Raw genomic sequence first — 6,806 nt, 5'->3', positions numbered from 1 at the left:
CTACACGATCTGGAACAATGACCTTGAGTTACTTTTATCTTACGCAGATTTTTTTTTTTTAATATGGAATGCTTCATGAATTTGTATATCATCCTTGTGCAGGGGCCAAGCTAATCTTCTCTGTATCATTCCAATTTTAGTATTTATATGTGCTGCCGAAGTGAGCACACACAATTTTTTTTTTTAAGATTTTTTTTGATGTGGATCATTTTTAAAGTCTTTATTGAATTTGTTACAATATTGCTTCTGTTTTATATTTTGGCTTTTTGGCCTCGAGGCATGTCTCGCGAGGCATGTGGGATCTTAGCTCCCTGATCAGGGATTGAACCCACACCCCCTGGAAGGCGAAGTCTTAACCATTGGACTGCCAGGGAAGTCCCCACAAATATGTTTTGATAGGACTCATTAAAGCCTTAAAAAAAATATATATATATATATATTTAAATTTGAAATTTATGGGACTTCTCTGGTGGTCCAGTGGTCAAGAATCCACCTTCCAATGCAGAGGATGCAGGTTCAATCCTTTGTTGGGCAACTAAGCCTGCCCGCCACACCTACTGAGCCCACATGCTCTGGAGCCTGCGTGCCACAACAAGAGAGCCTGCCTGCTGCAACGAAAGATCCCACATGCTGCAACTAAGACTGGATGCAGCCAAAAAAAAAATAATAATAATATAAAATAAATAGAATAGAAATTTATTCTATGTATATTCTTTTATAGGCCAAATAAATTTCTTTGATTGAAAGTATAAGCAACAATATGAAATAAAGTAAATGCTTAGTTAAAACATTTTGAGATAACTAATAAGGACCTACTATATAGCACAGGGAACTCTACTCAATACTCTATAATGACCTATATGGAAATAGAATCTAAAAAAGAGTAGATATACATATATGTATAACTGATTCACTTTGCTGTACAGCAAAAACTAACACAACATTGTAAATCAACTATACTCAATAAAAATTAATTAAAAAACATTTTGAAGATTATTTACATAGTCATTTGGCATTTTAAAAAATACATGCAAACACATTTTAACTAAAGTGATAACATTGAGCATATAACTGAGTATTTTACTACAATTTGATAATTGATCAGCTGAACTGAAAATTCAGCAAATGATTCATTTAAAAGCAATTCAGAGAGTCGCCATAGCCAGGTGTTGTCTGGGTCTCTCTGGCTACTGAAATCTCAAGATTGTCTTGGGCCCCCTTTGCAAGTTTTGAAGGATTAGCCAATCAATACTTATTAGGTACTCAATACTTTCTAAGCAGGTCACACTGTTTTGAACTGGTTCACCTGCCTTTCAGTGCCCTTAGAAGTTGATCCTTGTGTCTGAGTAACCTGCAGTCTGGAGTTTATCTCTGCTCTGCTTGGACATAGGGATGGGCAATTACAGGACACACGTGAAGTCCTGCCTACACCTCATTTCAGCTGTTTTGACTACCTGCTGAATCTCTGATTTAGTGGAAAACCTCTTAGCTCTGTTGGAAAACAGATCAGCTCAAAGCAAATTGACCTATTATTATTTTAAGAAGCCTCACGTCATTTTTGAGCAACTACAATCCACAGCTACAAACAGATGTGTCCTATCCTGAGAGGTGATTGGTTGGCCAAAGGAAGAAGCAGTACTTTGGGTATTTTTCTCAGGAAGAGGAGAGCACAGTTCTGGGAAAGTCAATCATAGGAAATTGTGCAGCATCAGTGCAAACTCTGACCCTGAGAACCTTTCTTGTTAGTTTGCTGTTGTCCAAGTTTGGACCCATTTGAAGTCCTGGCTGGCATCTACATGCTCTTTTTCAACAACCCACATTTTGTTGAAAGTGGAACCAATGTTTAGGAAGACTGGTGGTTCATTCTCTAGTGGCAGATTTTTTCTGTATTCCACGTTCCCCCTTTAAGTGTAATTTCCTAGAAGAGAACTTTATTCTTAACTAGTACTAATTACTTTTAAAATAGCCTGAAGCAGGGCTTCCCTGATGGTGCAGTGGTTGAGAGTCCGCCTGCCGATGCAGGGGACACCGGTTCGTGCCCCGGTCCGGGAAGATCCCACATACCGCGGAGCGGCTGGGCCCGTGAGCCATGGCCACTGGGCCTGCACGTCCGGAACCTGTGCTCCGCAACGGGAGAGGCCACGACAGTGAGAGGCCCGTGTACTGCAAAAAAAAAAAAAAAAAAAATCCTGAAGCTTCCAAAAACTTTCTTCCTCTAATTGTTTCAGCTGTTTTCACAGATGCCATTTTGTTCTTAAGATTAGGCAACACTTCATGTGAATCTGGTTACTTTCATAATTATGACATCATTACATTCAAGATTTAAGTGGGTTGTAAAATATTATAGCTAGTCAGTAACTAAGGACACCTAGAAGCAAGGTCATCTTAATTAAGAAGGACAACAAAAAGAGGCACAGGGTATTAACTGAGAAATAGAGAAGTCAGACAGATGGACTTCAAAATGTCAGGTTTATTGTTGGTAAGTTTGGGTTTGGACAGAGCATCTTAGATGTGTGCCCATAATGGACTTGCTACTATGTCACCCCTGATTAGATCGGCCCACGCTGCCACTGGCAATAGCCAGACAACCTCTGGGCTTCCCTTCGGGTAACTACTTGGCACAGAGCAGGCCAGGAAGCCTGTGCCACTTGTGCTGTTTCTTCTGTGGAGCCCAACTCCAGGATACAATGTCCGTGGTCCGTGGAGCTGTGTAACCCGGCAGCCCTGCATGTGTCCTGTGGATAAGTTGGGATTTGCTGTCTTGCACCAGTGAGGTCAGAAAGGGGAGGAAAGAGAGCGAAGCCTTAATGCTTTTGCCACAACTTGGATTCTCCCGTGTGTCAAATAACCCACTCCTGCTTGGGAGGGAGTGTTACTCTGGCAGAAGTCCCTTCCCTTCCCACCAAAAAAAAAAAAAAAATCAAGGAGGGAATGCATAAGAGAAGTAAGTAAAAGAGCATAAAGATCCAAATAAATGACTTATGTAGATTATAATTAAACCGTGGGTAATTATTAGTCAAATCCATTTTACCTGCCTTTGCCAATCAAGGTCATTTTAAGACTTGCACATCCTCCAAGCAGCAGGCAGCTGAAGCAATAAGATGTTTGCCCAAGTTATTTTCCAGGTACTTGGAGTCAGCTATGTCTAGTTGGAGATGAGCTGGATAGGACAAAGCTGAAGTGGTTAACACTGGTTAGGACCACCAACCCTCCAACTGGGCATGTGTGAGTGTCCAGTCAGTGACGTTTCGATGTCAGAGGGCCAAAAACTCCACCCTCAGACCATGTTAAGCACCTCCAGTTTTGAATGTGCAGAGGCCTTCATAGAACGATGACGACTACCACACCTTTTCCCAAGCACTTTCCTCATGCTCCCCACGTTCCTTGCCCCTCAGACCATCCTGCTTCTTTATTCTTTATCTCCCAAATACCCCAAGGCCTTTGCACCCCAAAGGGGGAGGATGGTCTGAGACTTGTTCTCCCATCTCCTCACTTGACTGCCTTGTGAATAAACCTTCTCTTTGCTGCAAAACTTGGCAACTCAGTGTTTTGGCTTGCTGAGTGTCAGGCAAAATGAACCTGGTTCAGTAACAATAGTAATAATTTCCCTAGCTCTGCTTCCTCCCTCCCTCCCTCCCTCCCTCCTTTTCTTCCCTTCTTCTTTCTTTATCTTCATCTATTCAGCCATTCATTTAATAAAATTAAAGATATAATTCACATCAAAGAGCAAAATTTTGAAGTAGACTGTAAATACTCTTTTTGGGCAAATGTTGGCCACCTCTAACAGAGAGGACCAATGGTGAAGTATAAAGTTCACTGATTTAAGAATCAGGTTCTGTCAAAATCCTTGCCTCGTGGTGGGCTCTGGATTTCTCTGTGCCCTCATCTAAAAATGAGAAATTATTGGAAGAAATAATCTCAACTCTTACTCCCAGCTCTAAATATCTGTGATTATTATTCATGTATTCTCATCAAGTTTCAACATAGTTTGAGTCCATCGGTAAAATAACACAGCCACCTTATCTCTTGTATAGAGTTACTGAACAGGTCAAATTAGTTAATACAAACGAAAGTGATTTATTGAGCCATAGAGCACAATGTAATTGGAAGGTAGACCAACAACCTCTTTTAAAAAATTCAGACTAAACTAAAATGATTGTTTTAGGCTCATATAACATAGGCAGCAAAAGTAGGCATTGAATCCAGATTTCAAAATCTTTCATGAAAAAGACCAACCTTGAATATAATAAGAATTTATATCCCATTTAACTTCATCATGAAATCAGAATTTATCAGAACAGACCAGCACCACAAAAATTTAATTATTGATCAGGATGTATATAAATACCAAATGCATTCTAGAATTTCCATGACACCAAGCACGGTTCTTCTCTTGTGTCCAGGGAGTTCAGTCTTGGAACAGCTCATTTATCAGCAAATGTATGTTGGGCAGCCTTGTGTTCCACACACTGAGGTTCTACGGACGTTGGGGCGAGACAGAATAGATGGTCCCTGCCCTGTAGGAGCTCCTGTTACATTCCAGGGGGAGGGAAGTGGACACCACGCAAATAAGTACCTAAGCAAGAACGTATCAGAGCGTGAAAGCTGTTACAAAGAAAATAAAACGGGATAAGGGGATTGCCTGTGTTTTGGAAAGTGGGGGCAGCTTTAGTCTGGGAAGCCAAGGGAGGCCTCTCTGAGGAGGGGACGTCTATCTAACACGATCCCTGAGAGCAGAGCCCAGTGCAAAATGGAAAGGTGAGGCCCCTCAGTTCAAAAATGAAGAATTTCAAGATGCTAACAGCGGAGCATTAAACCAATACGGGGCCACAGGGATGGGGGGGTGCAGGACTCATGCGCAAGAAGCAAGCCCTGCCTGAAAGATGGAATAGCAAGTGCAAGGGTAGGAACAAACCCTGCACGTTTGAGGAACTGAAAATAGGCGCATGTGGCGGAGGGCAGCGAGAGGAAGGGGAAGTAGGATGCTAAGAGGCAGAAAGTGCGGATCATGTAGTATGGCAGGGTCAGACATGAACAATTATTTTTAATAACAGGATCACTGTGGAGGATTTACAAAGGGCAATGATATGGTCTGATTGACTGGTTTTAACAGACCCCTGTGGCCACTGTGAAGGACCGATTATGGGACAGTCAGGTGGGAGGGGAACCAGGGGGGAGGGAGTTTCCATCACCCGGACAGATGGCCACACAAGGGTGGCTCCTTGGGTGGAGTGAGAAGTGGTCAAACTTGGGACTTATTTTGGAGGCAGGACTGGATTGTGATTTGAGGGAAGGAGCAGAATCACTGGGGACTGCTGGGGTTGTGATGCTCTAAGGGTGTCCAGCGATGCCCTGCCCTGGATGAGAAAGCCTGGGGCGTGTAGCCCTCCCTCACTTCCCACGACTCCTGATCTGCAGCCTGGATTTCACTCTCTCTGCCAGTGGGAAGTTTTGCTGTTAAACGCATCACGGAGCTACTGATCACCAAATCCACGGCTTACTTTTTGTCCTCTTTCTTGTCCTCCACGTGGCATTTGGCACAGTTGACTAGCAACTACTATTTTTTTTTTTTTTATAAATTTATTTATTTTTGGCTATGTTGGATCTTCGTTGCTGTGCACGGGCTTCTCATTGCGGTGGCTTCTCTTGTTGCAGAGCATGGGCTCTAGGTGCATGGGCTTCAATAGTGGTGGCTCGCGGGCTCCAGAGCGCAGGCTCAGTAGTTGTGGCTCACGGGCCCAGCTGCTCTGCAGCATGTGGGATCCTCCCGGATCAGGGCTCGAACCCATGTCCCCTGCGTTGGCAGGCGGATTCTTAACCACTGCACCACCAGGGAAGTCCTGCAACTATTTTTTAAAGCAGCTGGTCTTTGGTATTACTGAACCATTCTCTCTGGGTTCTCCTCTTATTCCTCAGACTGTTCCTTTTATTTGTAGCAGGATGGGGTCCACCTTCCCCTTCATTCTTTTAATTCCACCTAGTCTCACTGGGTTCTCCATCTTCTAAATCTCCTTTATCTCATCCATCCCAACCCCTCCGCAGGAAGAGTGTCTTTTAGGATAATAACAAACCGCAATTATGCTGTGAGAGGCAATGTATACTGCTTCCCCCGCAAGGGTGTGATGACACAGGCAGGTGGGAAGAGATCCCTGGGGTGAACCAAGCCAGGACCCCAGAGAAATGGAGAAGAGGCACATGTAAGGGAGACCAAGGGCACGTGACAGGGATGCAGCACTGACCAGAAGTGATCTGAGAAGAGTGGTTGACACGTTACATGAACCTCTGGGTCCAGGCACATTTCTTTTTTTTAAAAATAATTCTACAGCATTTCTATTTATTGATTGGCTGTGTTGGGTCTTCGTTTCTGTGCGAGGGCTTTCTCTAGTTGCGGCGAGTGGGGGCCACTCTTCATCGCGGTGCGCGGGCCTCTCACTATCGCGGCCTCTCTTGTTGCGGAGCACAGGCTCCAGACGCGCAGGCTCAGTAGTTGTGGCTCACGGGCCCAGTTGCTCCGCGGCATGTGGGATCTTCCCAGACCAGTGCTCAAACCCATGTCCCCTGCACCGGCAGGCAGACTCTCAACCACTGCGCCACCAGGGAAGCCCCAGGCACATTTCTGACTAGTTGCAGGTAAGTGTGAGCTGAGCCAGTTTGCCCAACCATCCTGCTGTAGATCCCCATGGCTGCGTTCCGTATTCTTTCACAGTATTTGCAGAGTGCTGGCTGTGTGTCAGGCACTTCATCAGACATTAGACACCTGCTCGGTCTTTTTCCTGACCTTCTTCCTCTGTCCCAGCCTTAGATGT

General features: G+C 44.3%; 1 non-coding gene across 1 annotated transcript; it reads right to left on the bottom strand.

The window, feature by feature from the left end:
• Nucleotides 1-57: 57 nt before the first annotated feature.
• LOC114902352 lies at nt 58-168 on the bottom strand. Its single transcript, XR_003795489.1, has one exon. It is a non-coding gene; the product is annotated as a U6 spliceosomal RNA (small nuclear RNA).
• Nucleotides 169-6,806: the final 6,638 nt, after the last annotated feature.

Source organism: Monodon monoceros, unplaced genomic scaffold (genome assembly GCF_005190385.1).
Source record: "Monodon monoceros isolate NGI ecotype Baffin Bay Population unplaced genomic scaffold, NGI_Narwhal_1 Super_Scaffold_1, whole genome shotgun sequence".
NCBI classification, from domain to species: domain Eukaryota; kingdom Metazoa; phylum Chordata; class Mammalia; order Artiodactyla; family Monodontidae; genus Monodon; species Monodon monoceros.
Note: the sequence above shows the minus strand (reverse complement) of the source record. Positions and strands in the feature narration are given on the sequence as shown.